The 19,056-nt window shown below is 42.8% G+C and overlaps 1 pseudogene across 1 annotated transcript in view; it reads left to right on the top strand.

The window, feature by feature from the left end:
* The window catches only part of LOC148148841 (sodium- and chloride-dependent neutral and basic amino acid transporter B(0+)-like), a 430,083-nt pseudogene that overhangs the window by 137,328 nt on the left and 273,699 nt on the right, over positions 1–19,056 (top strand). The window contains exons 5-6 of the transcript XR_015758602.1: positions 17,936–18,045; positions 18,143–18,313. The product of XR_015758602.1 is annotated as a sodium- and chloride-dependent neutral and basic amino acid transporter B(0+)-like (transcript). The remainder of the gene's footprint in view (positions 1–17,935; positions 18,046–18,142; positions 18,314–19,056) is intronic.

Here is a 19,056-nt window from a genome sequence, read left to right as displayed (position 1 = left end):
GTCTGTTAGCTTATACGCACATTATTTCCATAGTTAACAGTCCCAAAGAGCATGCTGATATCAAACCCAAAGGATATTAGACATTCGCCTCCAGAAAACAATCCCAGACTCCCATCCCCAAGGTTGAGACTGTATTCAGAGGGGTATTTCCAAAACGGTACCTGGCCATCCAAAAAAAGCACTGAACACAGACCTGCTGTTAACTGGTCATTCAAATGGCCATCTGCCTTCAGGAGACAGACATGCATGAACTACCCACAGTCAAAAAACAGAGCAAAAAACAGAAACACCAGTATCAGAAATAGCACTTTGAATTCGCACCAACATCTGGGATTTTTGCAACGAAGGTGTTCTCTGTCATGGCCAAAATTAGGCTTCATTCTATTGAGTCTTGATTTATCTTATCGCAATTTGTCATATCCAAGCATATATAATCTCATCTTATTATCACATCCTTGTAAAGTATGGAACTGATACAGTGATGTCTTCAAAGGGCCCTGAAAATCCCAGTATCAGCCAATAATTTTCAAGATTGTAAGCAAACGTAATGAAGATATGGCATCTGAAGATGATACACACAAGGGATTTTTAATTTTTTTTAAAACCAATCGAGTGTTATTACACACCCCTGAAGTTGGTGAGATTTGATATTTATACATTTCTACAGTGAGAAACATATATATTCACACTAAACTGCTTGAAATGCAAGTGCAGCTAATTCTCAAATGTGAATAATCCCAGAGAATGATGGAAATACGAATAACTGGGCAGCACAGTGAGTCAGTGGCTAGCACTGTTGCCTCACAGTACCAGGAACCCAGGTTTGATTCAGCGCTCAGACGACTGTCTGTGTGGAGTTGCTCTGGTTTCCTCCCATGGTCCAAAGATCAGCAGGCTAAATAGATTGACCATGCTAAATTGCCCATGGTGTGCAGGCTAGATGGATCATCCGTGAGAGATGCAGGATTACAGGAATGGGGCAGGTCTGGGTGGGGTGCTCTTCAAAGGGTTGATGTGGACTCAATGGGCTGAATGGCCTGTTTCCACAAAGTGGGGATTCTGTGATTCAAACTGCAGAATCATAGACTGGCAATGAGACAAGATTGGTTTGTCGATGAGCTGAAATTACGTGAAGGAATTTATTGCAGTTTCAATCTAAATTTATATTCTTTCTTTAATGTGTGGGCATTAATATGGTAACACAAGGATCAGTCGCAAACCTTTCCTACTCCTGTATCCTTGCCTACAGTCTGTACTACCTGTTTGCTTCCTTCCAATCACCCCTGCCGTGGGCAGTCTGCTTCATTTGGTGGGGAGCAGATAATAAAATGCAGCAGGATTCCCAAAGGTACAATGTTCACATCTGTTGGGGATATTATTCATATTTTATTCTGTTAATCTGTCAGTGGAAAAGTAGCCAATTGTTTCAGTGACCATCTTCATTGTGTTGCCTCGCAGAGATACTGAATAGAAACCTGCTGCAAGAATATTATTCTTGAGTCACTGGACTTTTTGTAATAAACATTGGTTTTAAAACAGTAAAAGCTTTAAAGAAAATAATGACCTCTGATTTTTCTCATGTGAGGAATTTCATTAATTTTGGGTTTTAAATCCATCTTGGGTTAGAAGACAAAATGGGCCATGGAAAATTGACATCCTGTTTATACCTCTTCTGAATTATCTTTTCATCAAATTGAAATGCAAACATTGCCATACTAATGCCAGTCTTTAGGCAGGGAAGTTTACTGCACTGTGTTGTCTGTGCCCAGCTGTGTTGGGACAGACAGCAGCTAAACATCTTTCTGGCTGCTCATCCACATAATTGCAGTGTGCAGCAGTTTGCAAAATGCACTGAAAGTTTGCCTCAATAGAGGATCAGGTGTGTGTGTGGTTAGCATAGTGGATGGCTAACTTATATTTCTCAAAGTGATTATATCGGATTACATAGAAAACATGGCACAGAGACCTAAGGGGCAACTTTTTCACGCAGAGGGTGGTACGTGTATGGAATGAGCTGCCAGAGGATGTGGTGGAGGCTGATACAATTACAACATTTAAGAGGCATTTGGATGGGTATATGAATAGGAAGGGTTTGGAGAAATATGGGCCGGGTGCTGGCAGGTGGGACTAGATTGGGTTGGGATATCTGGTTGGCATGGACGGGTTGGACCGAAGTGTCTGTTTCCATGCTGTACATCTCTATGACTCTATGAGATCAGGCTATTTGGCTCAACAAGTCCATGTTAGTACATTTCTCCCAAGCAAGCCTCCATCCACCTTTTATCATCTGATCTGCCATTGTAACCGCATTGTCCCTTCTCGTCTGCTTGTATTGTTATCTCTTGAACACATGTGTATCTCTTGCCTCAATTTCTGGTGGTGGCAATTTCCTTATTCTTACCACGTTGGGTTCAGACATTTCTTCTGAAATTTTGATTGAATTTTGTGGTGATCACCTATATTGAGAGCTCCAATACACTCTTCATCCATTAAAATCTATTCGGTATTTTTGTTCCTTATCCTTCTTGAGCTTTTACCTTCTAAGTAATAAGCGGCTTCCCTGTTCATGCCAGCAACATATATCAGAATACATTTCTTCTTGCTTAACTTCATTCACCAATTATCTGTTCAGTCAGCAAGTTTTATTAATATTCTACTGAAAATTGTTGTAGTTCACCTCAATTTGGTGTCAGGTACAAATTTATAAATTTGTCCAATTAATTCATATAAATTGTGAACTGCACTACAGCAGATCATTATAAAGTATTAATTTACAACTGCAACATGACCTCTCAACTCCTGTGCTCAATACTCTGACCAATAAAGGAAAGCATACCAAATGCCTTCTTCACTATCATATCTAGCTGTAACTCCACTTTCAAGGAGCTATGAATCTGCACTCCAAAGTCTCTTTGTTCAGCAACACTCCCCAGGACCTTCCCATTAAGTGTATAAGTCCTGCTAAGATTTGCTTTCCCAAAATGCAGCACCTCACATTTATCTAAATTAACCTCCATCTGCCACTCCTCAGCCCATTGGCCCATCTGATCATGATCCCATTGTAATCTGAGGTAACCTTCTTCACTGTCCATTACACCTCTAATTTAGGTGTCATCTTTAAACTTACTAGCTACACCTCTTATGCTCACATCTAAGTCATTTATATAAATGATGAAAAGTAGTGGACACAGCACCGATCCTTGCGGCACTCCATTGGTCACAGGCCTCCAGTTTGAAAAAGAACCCTCCACCACTACCCATTGTCTTCTCTTTTCAAGCCAGGTCTGTATCCAAATGGCTAGTTCTCCCTGTATTCCATGAGATCTAACCGTCCTAACCAGTCTCCCATGGGGAACCTTTTTGTACGCCTTATTGAAATCCATGTCGATCATGTCTCCCAGTCTGCCCTCATCAATCCTCTTTGTGACTTCTTCAAAAACTCAAGTTTGTGAGACATGATTTCCCACGTACAAAGCCATGCTGACTATTTCTAATAAGTCCTTGCCTTTCCAAATCCATTTATATCCTGTCCCTCAGGGTTCCCTCCAACAGCTTGCCCACCACTGACGTCAGGCACACCATTCTATAGTTTCCAGGTTTGACCTTACCACCTTTCTTAAATAGTGGCACCACATTAGCCAACCTCCAGTATTCTGGCTTCTCACCTGTGACTATTGATATCTCAGCAAGAGGCCCAGCAATCACTTCCCACAGAGTTCTCGGGTATCCATGATCAGGTCCTGGGAATTTATCCACTTGTATGCATTTCAAGACATCCAGCACTTCTTCCTCCATAATATGGACATTTTTCAACATGTCACCATTTATTTCCCTTCATTCTACATCTTCCATGTCCTTTTCCACAGTAAAACCTGGTGCAAAATACTCTTTCAGTATCTCCCCCATCTCCTGTGGCTCCACACAAAGGGCACCTTTCTGATCTTTGAGGGGCTCAATTCGCTCCCTTGTTACCCTTTTGTCCTTAATGTACTTGTAAAAACCCTTTGGAATTACCAAAGCTATCTCATGTCCCCTTTTTGCCCTCCTGATTACCCTCTTAATTATGCTCCTACTGCCTTTATACTCTTCTGAGGATTCACTCGATCTATCTTGTCCATACGTGACATATGCTTCCTTCTTTTTCCAAAACATACCATCAATTTCTTTTGTCATCCAGCATTCCCTATAACTACTAGCCTTTCCTTTCCCCCTAACAGGAATATACTGTCTCTGGACTCATGTTATCTCAATTTTGAAGGCTTCCTATTTTCCAGCCGTCCCTTTACCTGTGAACATCTGCCCCCAATCAGTTTTTGGAAGTTCTTGCATGATACCATCAAAATTTACCATGCAAAACTTCTTATATCAAAACCAGATTTTGGTTCTTCTATCTGGATCTTCCTGTGTCTTCTTCGGGATTCTTCTTCACAAGTTAATGATTGGTAAAGGTACTTTTAAGAGAGCTATTTTTCAGGCAGTCTTTTCTCGTGCTAGTAGCTATAGAGTTCTCCTCACAACTGTTTAATTTTCCCGGGTCTTATACCACCCCCACTCAACCCCGCCCCCCCCCCCCCCCCCAGCATCAGATTGTGTCATTGGCTTTTACGATTGACAATATATTAAATTCAAACTGGTTTTGAGTCTGTTTATTTTTCAGGGTATAATTTAAACTGATTGGCCTAATTCGAATTTGTTTTGTCATTTCCAGGCAACTAGCTACCCTAGCTACCCCAGTAGCTGAAGCACCTGTTACATTGTATCTCTGAGAATACTTGGTGCTGTCAGGTAGCTCTACCAGCTTTTAACTCTCTTAAAGGTACAGTACACCCACGTCTTCATAACACCGCCTCCCTTAAGAAAATAATGAACCATTATAATGAAAAGATGCTTTCATTTTTTTCTTTACTTTTTAAACACATTATCCTAATATACATATAACTTTAATGTAGGTTCACCATAACTTCTTCCCATATATCTGTATTGAAATCTCATCTTAAAACGCTGGGAGCGAGCAGAAGTTTGAACCTAGCATGAAGATAACTGTGTATGGGGAAGCTTTCTCGTGGGTTGAGAAGATTAATAGTAAAGATAAAGTGGCCATAGTCCGACCAGACCATAGGGCTGCTCTTTGGTGATGGCTTAACCTGAGGGTGACCATGCCTCAGGTGAGGGGAGAGGTTAAGAAGGAGAATCATTGAATTCCTATGGCTTGGAAGCAGTCCATTCAGCCCATCAAGTCCACACTGACCCTCCAAAGAGCATCCCACCCAGAACCACCTCCCTACCTTACCCCTGTTACCCCACATTTCCCATGTTAACCCACCTAGCCTGCACATCCCTGGACACTAGGGGACAGTTTAGCATGGCCAATCCATCCAAACTACAAATTTTTGGACTCTGGGAGGAAACCAGAGCACCCAAAAGAAACCCATGTAGACAAAGAGTGCGCAAACTCCACCCAGTCACCCGAGGGTCGGAATCAAACCCGGGTCCCGAGCAGTGTGAGGCAGTAATATTAACCTCTGAGCCACTGCACTGCCCTTCATGGTAACTTAGCTGGTGTGGGAATTGAACCCATGCTGTTGGCATCACTTTGCTTCAGAAACCAGCCATCCAGCCAATTTCCCACATAGCATCTTAGTACTCACCACTCCAATGCCAATCTTCAAAAAAAGGGGGTATGATGGAGGTGGTCAGTAATGATGTAGAGGTAGGAGGTGTAGTAAGGTACTCCCATTGAATGAGTAGGAAATGTAGTGGGCAGAAAGGGAGAGTAGATTGGGCGGATAAAATCAAACGTGGAGTATTGTGAACAGTATAAGACATTTATTTAAGGAAGTATGTATAATTGTTTTGGAAGCAGTTTAGAAAAGATAAATTCAACAAATTTCTAGGTTGAGTGGATTGCCTTATGACAAATGGTTGGTAAAGCTGAACTTATATCTGTTGGAGTGCCGAGGAATAAGAGCGACTTGATGGAAACATAAAGCCCTGAGTGGACTTGATAAGGTAGATAAAGAGACAGAGCTCAGTTTATGGGAGAATCGAGAACTAGATGCCACTGCTTAATGATCAAGGATTGCCCATTTAAAAAGAAATGAGGCAAGTTTTTGAAGGTGTTGAAAGCACAATTCCTTATTTCTTTCTTAAATGCAGATGTAGAAAGATTCTTGTTTAGTTAGGGATGAGAGGTTATCTGAGGAGCTTGAATTGTAGATTTGGGGTTAAAATCAGATCAACCATGAATGGTGGAGCAGCCTTAAGGCACTGAATGACCAATTCCAGCTCTTTTTCTATATCTTTGTGTCTTTGGTACAGAAAAGCAGAAAGTGTGCTATGACTCTGACTCTGTAATGAGACCATCAGCAGGCTGATGCGCCAATGGTGAAGGGCACGAAGCAAGGGAGCTGAGTAATTCATTGGGACCTCCACCAGTAGGTGGCAATGGTGAGGGAGGTCAGCTGGGATAGTAGTGTGGAGTCTTTCAGGAAATAAGGTTTTCCTTGGTGGAAGGAAGGCTGATTGGAAGGTGAAGCAGACAGGCAAATGATTTCCTTAGCCTGATGAAGTATATTGTCTCTTTCCATGTAAAATACTTGTAAACAGTTCCCCATTTTTCTTCAATTTTCTTTTCACTTTATAATGACCTGATGTCAGGGGAAGAAAGAATCTCTGCTTCATGATCTTTGGGCATTCTGTGTTGAAACAACATGTTACATCTGTGGATCTTACAGCCAACTACCTTCAGCTGCGTCATCAACAATCTTTACTCCTTCCTAAGGCCAGAGTTTGGGATATTCAATGATGATCCACAATGTTCAGCACTATTTGTGACATCTCCAATACTGCAACAATTTTTGTGCAAATGTAGAGGGGCCAGGACAGCATACAGCTTCAGGCTGATAAGTGGCAAGTAACATTTCTGTCATACAAGTGCCAGGCACTGACGATCTCCAACAAGAGAGAATGTAACCACTGCCCTTGACCAATTGCATTATCTTTCTGAATCCCTCACTCTCAAAATTCTTGGACTACACTTTGACCAGAAAATCAACTGAACCAGTTGTATAAATAATATGGTTGCAAGAGCAGGTCAAAATCTAGCAATTATACTGCAAGTAACTCTCTCTCCTGTCTGTCCACCAGGCACAAGTCAGAAGTGAGTTGAAAAACTCTCCACTTACCTGGATGAGTACAGCCATAAAAAAGATCAACATCATCCAGGACAAAACAGCTCACTTGATTGGCCTGTCAGCTACCATCTTTAGCATTCGGTACCTTTATCAGCAATGCACAGTAACAGCAATGCACAATGTGAACACCAAATAAGATACTCTGCAGTAACTCTCCAAGGCTTCTTCTCCTCACCATTCAATCCAACAAAATCAACCATCTCAGAGGAAAAGATTAGCAGATGCATGGGAAAATTCCACTCCAAGCCGCACGCCATCCTGACTTGGAATCATATCACTGTTCCTCACTGTCACAGGGTCAAATCCTGGGACTCCTGTCCCAACAGCATCACATGTGTGTCTCTGCACCCTGGGGAGTTCAGTGTTTCAAGAACACAGTTCACCATTGTGAGAAACAAAACTCACATATTAATAAATTTCAGTCCAAGTCAAATTCTGAAGCAGCGAATTTTATTGATATGTACTTGCAAGAACGGGTGCCTCATGAGTAAGCACCCTGATCTGAGGGTTACATTCTGATTTATGCTGTTCAGCTGCGTCTCTCGGTCCTCCCCTTTCACCCCATTGGATACTTTTGCTGTAGCATGTAGCCTATCACAAGCTCTAGCTTCAGTCCACCTTTGTCTACTTTCTCTCCGCCTCTGTTTACTTCTCCCATTACTCTAAGCCTGTCGCCCCTTACTCTTATTTATCTCATTCCTTATATGTGACTATCCTGGCATAGTTTGCTGTCTTCATACGATCATCCTGCCAAACTAAATTCTATCCGTTGGCCACATCCCTCTTGCGACTGGCACACTATTCTCGTGTTACTGGTACATCCCGCTACACGGTTGCTCTGCCCTGTTAGTCATAGATAATTCTACCTGTTTTCGCTTCTTCTGTTTTCCTTTGCCTGGTACATCCTGCTACAGGGTTGCTTTGCCCTATTAGTCATAGATAATTCTACCTGTTTTCGCTTCTCACTGTTTAGTATTGGCATTCACAGCCTGATTTTATAATGTAAACTTTTGCAGAGGCAACACCTGTTCCCTTATTCTGCACGATTTTAACCCTATACCTTACATTCCCCCCCTTTTCTTCTTGGCTACTAAGTGTTGTCTTCTGCATTTGTCTCATACGTTGCCTTCCAGTTCGCTAGCATCATCCCTGAGACTTCATTTATAGTGGCTAATTCCTTAAGGTCACCCATCCCCTCATTGTTCAAGAGGTTGAGTTCGTCTGCCTGATTACCTTTTAGGGGCATTTGTTTTGCCAAGGCCGTCTCAATTAGCCGCTGGGTTAACCCTCGTACACAAGGTATGGTACAACAGCCAATTGCTGTCAGTACCCCTGCTACTACTATCAGGGAGGTGAGGATGGAAACTACCACTCCCTTCCATTTCCCAAACCATGATTCCATCCATCTCGAGAGTGATGAGTCCACTCCTGAATTCTCAGCCAATTCTTCCACCAAGATGGTCAATCCTCGCAAGGCACGAGAGAGTGACCGATCAGGTGCTGTATTATTTGGAATAAAGGTACATCACACATACACCCCCTTTTTCAGCTAGGATCATATCTAAGGCCAGTCTGTTTCTTTTGCTGTAGTGCGTAGCCTATCACAAGCTCTAGCTTCACTTCACCTCTGTCTGGTTTCTCTCCCATTACTCTAAACCTGTCACCCCTTACTCTTATTTATCTCATTCCTTATATGTGACAATCCTGGCATAGTTTGCTATCTTCGTGCGATCATCCTGCCAAGCTAAATTCCATCCGTTGGCCACATCCCTCCTGCAACTGGCACACTATTCTCGTGTTACTGGTACATCCCACTACATGGTTGCTCTGCCGTGTTAGTCATAGATAATTTTGCCTGTTTTTGCTTCTCACTGTTTAGTATTGGCATGCGCAGCCTGATTTTATAATGTAAACTTTTGCAGAGGCAACACCTGTTCCCTTATTCTGCACAATTTTAACCCTATACCTCACACCACCACTTCTCCTCAAGACAATTAGAGTTGGCCAATAAATTCTGGCCTTGTCAGCGATGCCCACTTGCACAAATTAACAAGAAAAAGGAATATCTGTCATTTTAAAAGTGACTGTTTGGAAATTGTCTCCTCATTCCTGAAGAAGGGCTTATGCCCGAAACGTCGATTCTCCTGCTTCTTGGATGCTGCCTGACCTGCTGCGCTTTTCCAGCAACACATTTTCAGCGCTGTTTGGAAATTGTTACAACTAATAGCTGATCTGGAATGTTCGGGTCGATGGTAGAAATCATCTGGGACCTTGAATCTAATCCTGACGTGTGTAAATAGGACTATTTTCCTTTTAACAAACTGACCACCAACTGCAGGGTCATTGGACTTTGTGCTTCTCCGAACTCTGGTTTGGAGATGAAATTGGTACCCAGTGCCGTTAACAATCCATGTGAGAAATGTCTACACAAAAGCTGCACAAGAGGAAGGCCTAAAGTGTGATAAAGAATGGAGAAGAATGAATTGGCTTTACTTCCGAGTGATCGTCAAAAACACCCTCTTGAGGGCACTGTGATATTTGAGCAACACAAGGCTGTAAATGTATGTGAAACTCTGTATGTAGAGGTTGATGCGTTTGGGATACTGCTTGGATTTTCCATCTGTGAGGTTTAGTGGATGGGGTGCTAACGGCTTGTTAAGAACCGAGGGATTGGAGCAGTGCAGTCATCAGTGAAATCTTTAACTGAGCCACTCTATTTCCATCTGACTTTCAGGTTTGCAGACCAGCTCGGGTGGGTGTGATTCCGTTTGTTTTAATTCCATTATTTATATTGACCATTTGTTCAGGTCAGAATTGAAACACTGCTGAAGTGTCATGGAGAGAATGGGACAGAAGCTGAATGCGGAGGGCAGCTACAAAATTGTTCAATGTATCCCTGAGCAACATGCTGTTGATTGGAAGGACTGTAAGGAAATCCTGTCCCTGTGTTTCAAGGAAGGAAGCAGCCTAAGAATACACAGGTACGGTTATAGAGCAGCAATGTGTTGGATGCAACGACTTAAATTATTTAATCAGACATGTTCCTGTCAGTGTGAAGAGCAAGGCTGGCTGGAGAAGGGAACACTGGGTGACTTGAGAAATTGAGGCTCTGGTCAAGACAATGAAGTAGTCATATGTCAGGTGGAGACAGCTGGCATCAAATGAATCCCAATCATGGGATGAGTTTGTCTCTAACCAAGTTTATACCTAATTTTCATTCTGTTTGTCTCTAAGTTTATGCCTACCACCCCCAGCTCCCTTTCTAGCCCTGCCTCCTCCCTTCCATTCTATTAATTTCTCTTTCTCCCCACCTCCAATGTTATCCTAGGTCCAGCCCTTACTCTCCTTCCCATCTCCTTGATCTGACCTTACCTGTCCATCTTCGTTCCCAACTATCCACTCCACTCTTCCCACTGACCTATCATAATACTCCCCCTACCTGCATCCACCTATCGTTATCCCACCTACCTTTATCCCACCTACCTTTCCCACAGCCCCATTCCCCTCCCTCTATTTATTTCTGAGCTCCCTTCCCCCTCCTCCATCCTGATGAAGGGTCTCAACCTGAAATATCGACTTCTCCACCTCCTGCTATTGCCTGTCTTGCTGTGTTCCTGCAGCCTCCTGTTTGTCGACATTGGATACCAGCATGTGCAGTTTTATTTTAACATATGCCCCAGAGAGACAGGTTCTTGTTGAGACAGATGTCTTAATGTTCATTAACAATACTATCTGTTTAGAAGCCCACAATTCCAGAGTTACATACATGACCTGGATTTTGTACTTATGGATATTCCCGTGGGTTATATGCACATAACTGACTGAACACATTACCCTCACTACACTGACTTCATGACACAGTAGCTGAAGACGAAGTGGGTCCCTTTATGCTGAATAGCATATATTGTGCAGATAGTTTAAAGTACATCTCTGTCAGGTCTGGAATTATGCCAGGTTACAACAGTCCTACCAGTTCTTTGGTCTGGGGAGTTATGGAGTTATTGGGTGAGAGGGAGGGGATATTTGTTCCCTGGGACCACAAAACTGATTAATATTTGACTGTTAATCTCACCAGAAGCCATTATAACCTCATTGCTGGACAGTTCCCTACATTTCTGCGATCAAAGCGCCTTTCTATGACTGCTGGTGTATGCTTGATGATGTATCTCCTCAGTGTCCCATGTGTGACAAAGGTATGTCATCTTTCGGTATTTTAGCTTTGATTTCACATGCAGCTATCATAAGATTGATGCCTTTCACAAAGTGAAGCCCTTGTATTTTAGTCGTCTTCTTTTCTCCACCCATTCAATGTTATGAAGTGCTGTAAGAGGCTGATGATCCTTATTCAATACAGAGAGTTATTCAATAAATAACTAAAACTCATCTCTATTCCTTCAGCAGATAGCAGTGAGCTGAAACATTGCAGTCCTCATGGTGTAGGTACCTCCAGAGTGCTACAGAATGCCACAAAGTTACAAAATATTGATCCAGGAACAATGGAGGAAGGGCAATATACTAAGAATATTTTAAGAAAGCTGCATTGGGCCATTCAACCCATCCACCCTATTCTACTATTCAATAAAATTATGGATGATGTAATCATGGCCTGCTCTCAACTTTACGGCCTGCCTTTTGTAACTTCAGTCCCTTTTAGTGTTAAAATTCAACTTAATTTAGCCTTCAGTATATTCAATGACTTAGCTTACACTACTTTCTAGGGATAGTGAATGCCAAAGGTTAATAACCTTCCGGGGAGAAGAAATTTTCTTTTTATCCGTTCAAAGAGTGCCACCAGCTAGGCCGCAATTATTAACCATCCCTAGTTGTCCTTGAGATGGTGATGCTGAGCTACCTTCTTGAACCACTGCAGCCGATTTGGTGTAGGGTGACCAACAATGCTATTAGGGAGGGCATTCAAGTGTTTGATCAGCTGATACTGAAGAAACGGCTACATATTTCCAAGTCAGGATGGCCAGTGGATTAGAGGGCAATTTGCAGTTGGTGTTGTTCCCATCTACCTGCTGCCTTTGTCCTTCCAGCTGGGACTGGTTATAGGTTAGGAAGATGCTGTCTAAGGATCTTTGATAAGTTCTGCCATGCACCTTGAAGATGGTACACATTGCCCCTACTGAGCATCAGTGGTGGAGGGTGAAGATGTGGTACCAGTCAAGAGGACTGTATTGTCCTGGATGGTGTCAAGTTTCTTGAATATTGAAACAATTGCACAGACAAATGCAGAGTGTTCCATCACACTCCTGATTTATTGTCATTGTTGGTGGATAGGCTGTAGGGAAAGTGAAGCTGAGTTACTTGCAGCAAGATTGCTAATCTGACCTGTTCTTGCAGTGACATTATTTAAGTTGCCAGTTCAATTCATTTTCTGGTCAATGGTAACCCCTGGGATATTGATAGTGGTGGACTTAATTACGATAATGCCATTAAATATCATGTAGTGATGGTTAGATTCTCTATTGTTGGAGATGGTCATTATCTGACGTTTGTGTGGCACAAATACTAAATAGCCTGGATGTTGCTGCATTTGAACAGAGACTGTTTCAGTATTTGAGGAGTCACGACAGATGCTGAACATTATGCAATAATTGGTGAACATTCCCACTTCTGACCTTATGATGGTGGGAAGGTCATTGATGAAGCAGCTGAAGATGGTTGGGCCTAGGGCATTTCCTCCATGGAATCCTGCAGAGATGTCCTGGAACTGAGATGACTGAGCTCCAGCATCCATAATCATCACCTTCTGTGCTGTAGGGTGGAATGGTGGCTCAGTACTTAGCACTGCTGCTTCACAGCACCAGGGACTTGGTTAGATTCCAACCTTGGGCGATGATGGTCTGTATGGAGTTTGCACATTCTACTCGTGTCTGCATGGGTTTCTGCCAGGTGCTCTGGTTTCCTCCGACAATTGAAAGATGTGCAGGTTAGGTGAGTTGGATATGCTAAATTGCCCATAGTGTTCTAGAATCTGTGGTTAGGTGCATTAGTCAGGGGTAAATGTCGGGGAGGGAAATGTGTTGGGGTGAGTTACTCTTCGGTGGCTCGGTGTGGACTTGTCGGGCCAAATGGGCTGTTTCCACATTGTAGTGATTGTATGATATGACTCCAACCAGTGGAGAATTTACCCCCAATACTCATTGATTCCAGTTTTGTTTGAGCTCCTTGATGCCACATTTGGTCAAAGGACTATCACTCTCACCAAACATCTAGAATTCAGGTCTTTGAGTTCAGCTGTTTGAACCAAGGTTTGACCAATGAGGTCAACAGCTGAGTAGCCCTGGCAATATCCAGACCTGGCGCCACTGAGCAGTTTATTGATGAGCAGCTACTGCTTGATAGCACTATTCATAAAACCTTCCATCACTTTACAGATGATTGAGAGTAGACCGATGGGGCAGAAATTGGCTGGGTTGAATTTGTCCTGCTTTTCATGTACAGGACATATCTGGGCAGTTTTCCTCATTGTCGGGTAAATGTCAGTGTTGTAACTGTCCTGGAAGAGCTTGACTAGGGGAGCAGCAAGTTCTGAAGCACAAATCTTCACTACTTCCACTGGAATATTGCCAGAGCCCCTAGCTTTTGCAGTATCCGGTGACTTTAGCTGTGCAGTAAGCAACATGGTCACTTTGAGTGAAGACTTCACCTGATTTCAAAGACACCCCTGTATTTGAATAGGAAGGGTTTGGAGAGATATGGGCCAAATGCTGGCAAATGGGACTAGTTCGGTTTAGGATATCTGGTCAGCTTGGACAAGTTGGACTGAAGGATCTGTTTCCATGCTGTATATCTCTGTGATTCTGAGTGAGACAATGGCTGAGTCAGTTCATTGGGAATGTGATTCAAAGTGGGAATATAGTGCAAAGGGGGACAGAGCAGCTTGAAATAAGGTCCACTGTGAGATTTAAAGCCTGAAGAGTGAGTGATTAATGGCAGAGGATAAAAGACACAGATCAAGAGGCCTACCTGCAGTAAGAGCAGAGGCAGAACACCGTAACAAAAAAAAGGGGGAAAGCGAATTGGTGAGTCGGATTGATGATCATTTTTAGTCATTGGTAGTGTTGGGGTACAAAATAATGGCTGAGGAACTGAATAAATACGTTACGGTGGAAGACATGAGTAATATCCCAAAAATTCAAGAGAGTTGGGGTAGCAGAGATGAGTACAGTGGCATCACCAAGGCGAAGGTGCTAGAAAAATTTAAAGATCTGAAAGTGGATAAATCACTTGGGCCAGATGGGCTACATCCTAGAGCTATGAAGGAGAGAGCTGAAGAGATAGTGGTGGCTTTAGGAGTGATCTTTCAGGTATCACTGGAGTCAGAGAGGATCCTAGAGGACTGGAAAACCATAATTAATTGCTAATCACCATCCCACCTCTCCTCCAGTTTATGAAAGAGTAAGGCAAACAATGAGAAATTTTCAGCTGATTAGCCTGACCTCAGTCATTTGTAAGACTTTGGAGTCCATTGTGAATGCTGAGATTTCTGAATATTTGAAAGTGCATAGTAAAATTGGGCAAAGTTAGTATAGTTTCATCAAGGAAGGTCATGCCTGACAAATCTGCTCGAATTCTTTGAGGAGGTAACAAGCAGGTTAGACTAAGGAGAGCCAATGGATGTTATTTATCTGGACTCCAGAAGCATTTGATAAGGTGCTGCACAGGCAGCTGCTGAGTCAGATAAGGGCCCATGGTGTTAGACACAAGCTGATAGCATGGATAGAAGATTGACTGTCTGGCCGAAGGCAGAGAGTGGGGAAGCCACTGACTAGTGGTGTTCTACAAGGGGCAGTGTTGGGACCACAATTTTTCACTTTATGCATGAATGATCTGGTTGAAGGAACTGAGGGCATTCTGGCTACGTTTACAGATAGTACACAGATAGATGGAGGGGCAGGTAGTATTGAGGAGGCAGGGAGGCTGCAGAAAAATTTAGACAGGTTAGGAGAATGGGCAAAGAAGTGGCAGATGAGATATAATGTGGAAAACTGTTAAGGTCATGCACTTTGGTACGAAGAATAGAGGCATGGACTATTTTTTAAATTGGAGAAAATTCAGAAGTCTGAAATGCAAAAGGACTTGGGAGTCCTAGTGCAGGTTTTTCTTAAGGTAAGCTTGCAGGTTGAGTCAGTCGTTAGGAAGGCAAATGTAATGTTGTCACTCATCTTGAGAGAACTAGAATATATGAGCAGGGATACACTCCTGAGGCTCTCTAAGACTCTAATCAGATCACATTTAGAATATTGTGAGCAAATTTGGGGCCCAAAGCTCAGGAAGAATGTATTGGAGCGAGTCCAGAGGAGATTCATGAGAATGATCCCAGGAATGAAAAGCTTAACAGATGAGGAATGATTGAGGACCTTGGGTCTATAATCGATGGAGTTTAGAAAGATGACGGGGAATCTGATTGAAACTTACAGAATACTGAAATACATGGACAGAGTAGATGTTGGGAAGATGTTTCCATTGGCAGGAGAGAGAAGGACCTGAGGGCACAGCTTTAGAGTAAAGGGAAGACCATTTAGAACAGAGATAAGGAGAAACTTCATGAGCCAGAGAGTGGTGAATCTGTGGAATTCATTGCCACAGAAGGCTGTGGAGGCCAGGTCATTGAGTATATTTAAAACAGAGATAGATAAGTTCTTGATTACCAAGGGGATCAAAGATTACGGGGAGAAAGCGGGAAAATGGCGTTGAAAAACTATCAGCCATGTTTGAATTGTGGAGCAGAATCGATGGGCTGAAAGGCCTAATTTCCGTTCCTATGTCTTATGGTCTTATTAAAGTAACCAAAAAGGTCTTCCGTTTGAGATTAGGTCTCTAGATTTTTTTAAAAAGTTCCTGAAAAATAGCTAGGAATGAGATTGGTACTGGTGCTTTATTTCCAAAAGTGAGGGATTCTATAATAATTAATTAATAACTTAACTAAAATGGAGTGGTGATGGAAGGGATGGGTGATGTGTTGTTGCTGCAGTATGTGGAAAATGCTGGATACCGAGGTGTATTTTGTTTACTAATATTTACTGCTCATGGAAATTCAGATCCATGTTAATGAGCTGGAGTCCAAGCTGCATTAGGGACGGGAAAGCTACCTGAACATTGGTCCCAGAGGTCACTCACACTGCTCAGAGACATTGAAACAGTCACGCTAAGAGACAGTGTAATTTGAGACCTCCTCCTTCCAAATCTGTGACTTCCATCACCTAGAATGACAAGGGCAGAAAATACAACAGCAGCAGCTGCAAGTTCCCCTGAAAGGCCCACACCATCTTGACATGGAATTGTATTCGCTTTCCTTTAGTTTTAATGGCACACAGTCCTGGAACTCCCTTGCTAACAGCACTTTCTTCCACTGTACAAGACTCCAGCGATTTGAAAGGGCAGTTCAGCACCTTTTCCAGGGCAATCATAGGTGGGCATTCAATGCTGACCCAGCCTATGATGACAACATTCCATGAATGAATAAAAAAAAATTGGTGATTGATTGCAGCATTTTCCTTTCCACTGTCTCCATGAGCAGTGTGCAGAAGAGGATTGACCTGTTTTTCCACACTATCAGGCATCCCATTTTACACAGCTCTCATTCCTGCTGCTATCTGGGTCTGGCCTGGCAGGGACTAGTGGAATGGTGTGTTTCTTTGGTCATCGCTCTATCCACTAGAATCTCAAGATCCTTTCCTAGGAAATGAGGACTGAGCTTGGCTTCCTTCTGCACCATATTTAGGGGTTAGCATGACACTATGAGGCATTATTCTTGGCTTTCAGCATTCAGCTGGCCTTTAAATATGGTGCCAGAGGTTTGGAAGCTGGAACATCACAGCAATGGTGAGCACTTCCATCTCACTCACTGCCAGATTCACCGAGTGAATCAAGGTGGCTGAGGGGTTCGCACTGCTGCCTCACCGTGCCAAGGAGTCGGGTTTGCTTGCAGCCTGGGGTGACTGTGTGGAGTTTGCACATTTTCTCCCTGTGTCTGCGCTGGGTTCCTCCGGATGCTGCAGTTTCCTCCCACAGTCCAAAGATGTGCAGGTTAGGTGGATTGGCTATGCTAAATTACCCACAGGATCCAGGGATGTGCAGACTAGGTGAGTTAGCCATGAGGAATGCAGGGTTACAGGCATAGGGTGGGGGAGTGGGTCTGGGTGGATTGTTCTTCAGAGGGTCGGTGCAGACTTGATGGGCAGGATTTCTTAAGATGCCCGAGGGCCCATTTGCTTTTCTTCAAATTCGGACAGTGAATTTACAGTGTCATCCATCATGCCCCCTTCTGATAACAGAGGCCTGTCAATCTCAACAAAGATCAGAAACCAGAGCCGCTCCTTGAGTAAGTACCGATTTTGTGAGACTTGTGGACAAATTTTACAGGTAATCAGATTGGTGACAGGGTCGAGAGTGTGGTGATAGAAAAGCACAGCAGGTCAGGCAGCATCCGAGGCGCAGGAGAATCGACATTTCAGGCAGAAGCCCTTCATCAGGAAGCCCTTCATGGATGCTGCCTGACCTGCTGTGCATTTCCAAAACCACACCCTCGACTCTGATCTGCAGTCCTCACTTTCTCCAGATTGGTGACAGGGAAATCTCTGCTCATCCTGTTTGAAATCCGGAGTGATCCCTTCTCTGGTTTAACCTGTTCATTAGTGCTGCCCTGAACAAGAGGAACTTTGACAATTAACAAACTGCCTTGAAGACAGGACAAAGTGACTGATGGTGTCTCTCTGCTTCCTTGTTCACAGGGCTGAACAGATTCATCAAGAACATTGAGATGATGATTGGGGAAAGGAATTGGCTCTTCTGGCTGTGGTGGAGAGCATACTGGTTTCTTATCTCACCGAGTTTGCTTGTAGTAAGGAGATGTTACATCTTTTAGTGTTTTATACAGAAAATGAAGTGCAGATAATCATTCTGGTTTTGATATGATTTTATGCCTTCATTTTAAACAGATGATCTTGGTCTGGTCATTAGTAACATTTGCTCCAATAACATATGGACCTGTTAAATATCCTGTCTGGGCAGTAGCACTGGGCTGGTGTATGACCATCTTCTGTATTATGTGGATCCCCATTGTGGCTGTAATAAGATTTGTCCAAGGTGAGGGCTCCACCTTGTGGCAGGTAAGGAAATACTAAAATAAAACAAGAAACTGCAGATACTGGAAATTTGAAACAAAAGCAGAAATGGCTGAAGAGACTCAACAGGTCTTTTGTAGAACGAAAGTGCAGTTATCATTTCAAGTCCAGTTCTGAAGATGAGTCACTGAAGTTGGGCATAAATAGCATCGTGTGGATGGAGATAGGTTGGAGTAACATCAGTGGCATTAAGTACAATTTTGGAAAGACTTCACCACTACTCTCTCACACATACATGTCACATGCCAACACGCAGACATATGTGCATTTAACATGAATATATGTACATGTACATTGAGATATACAAAATTATAGTAGTAAATGAGACATATATTCATAATTCCTGCAATTAATCATAATAAGATTGCCAACCAACATGAGAATTACTCTCTTGAATTGGAATTAGCTTTTTTTTTCAGGAAATTTCTCAGCAGTCCTTCAAATCGATTCTATCCACACGGCCTGTTATGAATGTCTCTGACATTCTTCAAAAATAATTATATCAGTTTTCTCACAAAATAATTACAGATTCTATATTTAGTTTCAAGCTCTCATCCCTCCTATTGCTACCAGTATGTTCCTCTCAGTTTTTCATCAAGCTAACAGGCAGCAATTTTCTGAGTGAGATCATTCCTTCTTATGAAATTTTGGGACTGCCCAATCCTCCCTCCACACCTTATCTTTTTTATATCAGTTCCAACTGCAGGATGACCAGATTCGGATCTGGA

The sequence above is a fragment of the Chiloscyllium plagiosum genome, unplaced genomic scaffold (assembly GCF_037043375.1).
Source record: "Chiloscyllium plagiosum isolate Xiang-an unplaced genomic scaffold, Cpla_swu_hap1 HiC_scaffold_11, whole genome shotgun sequence".
Classification (NCBI taxonomy): domain Eukaryota; kingdom Metazoa; phylum Chordata; class Chondrichthyes; order Orectolobiformes; family Hemiscylliidae; genus Chiloscyllium; species Chiloscyllium plagiosum.
This window is presented reverse-complemented; position numbering and strand designations above follow the sequence as displayed.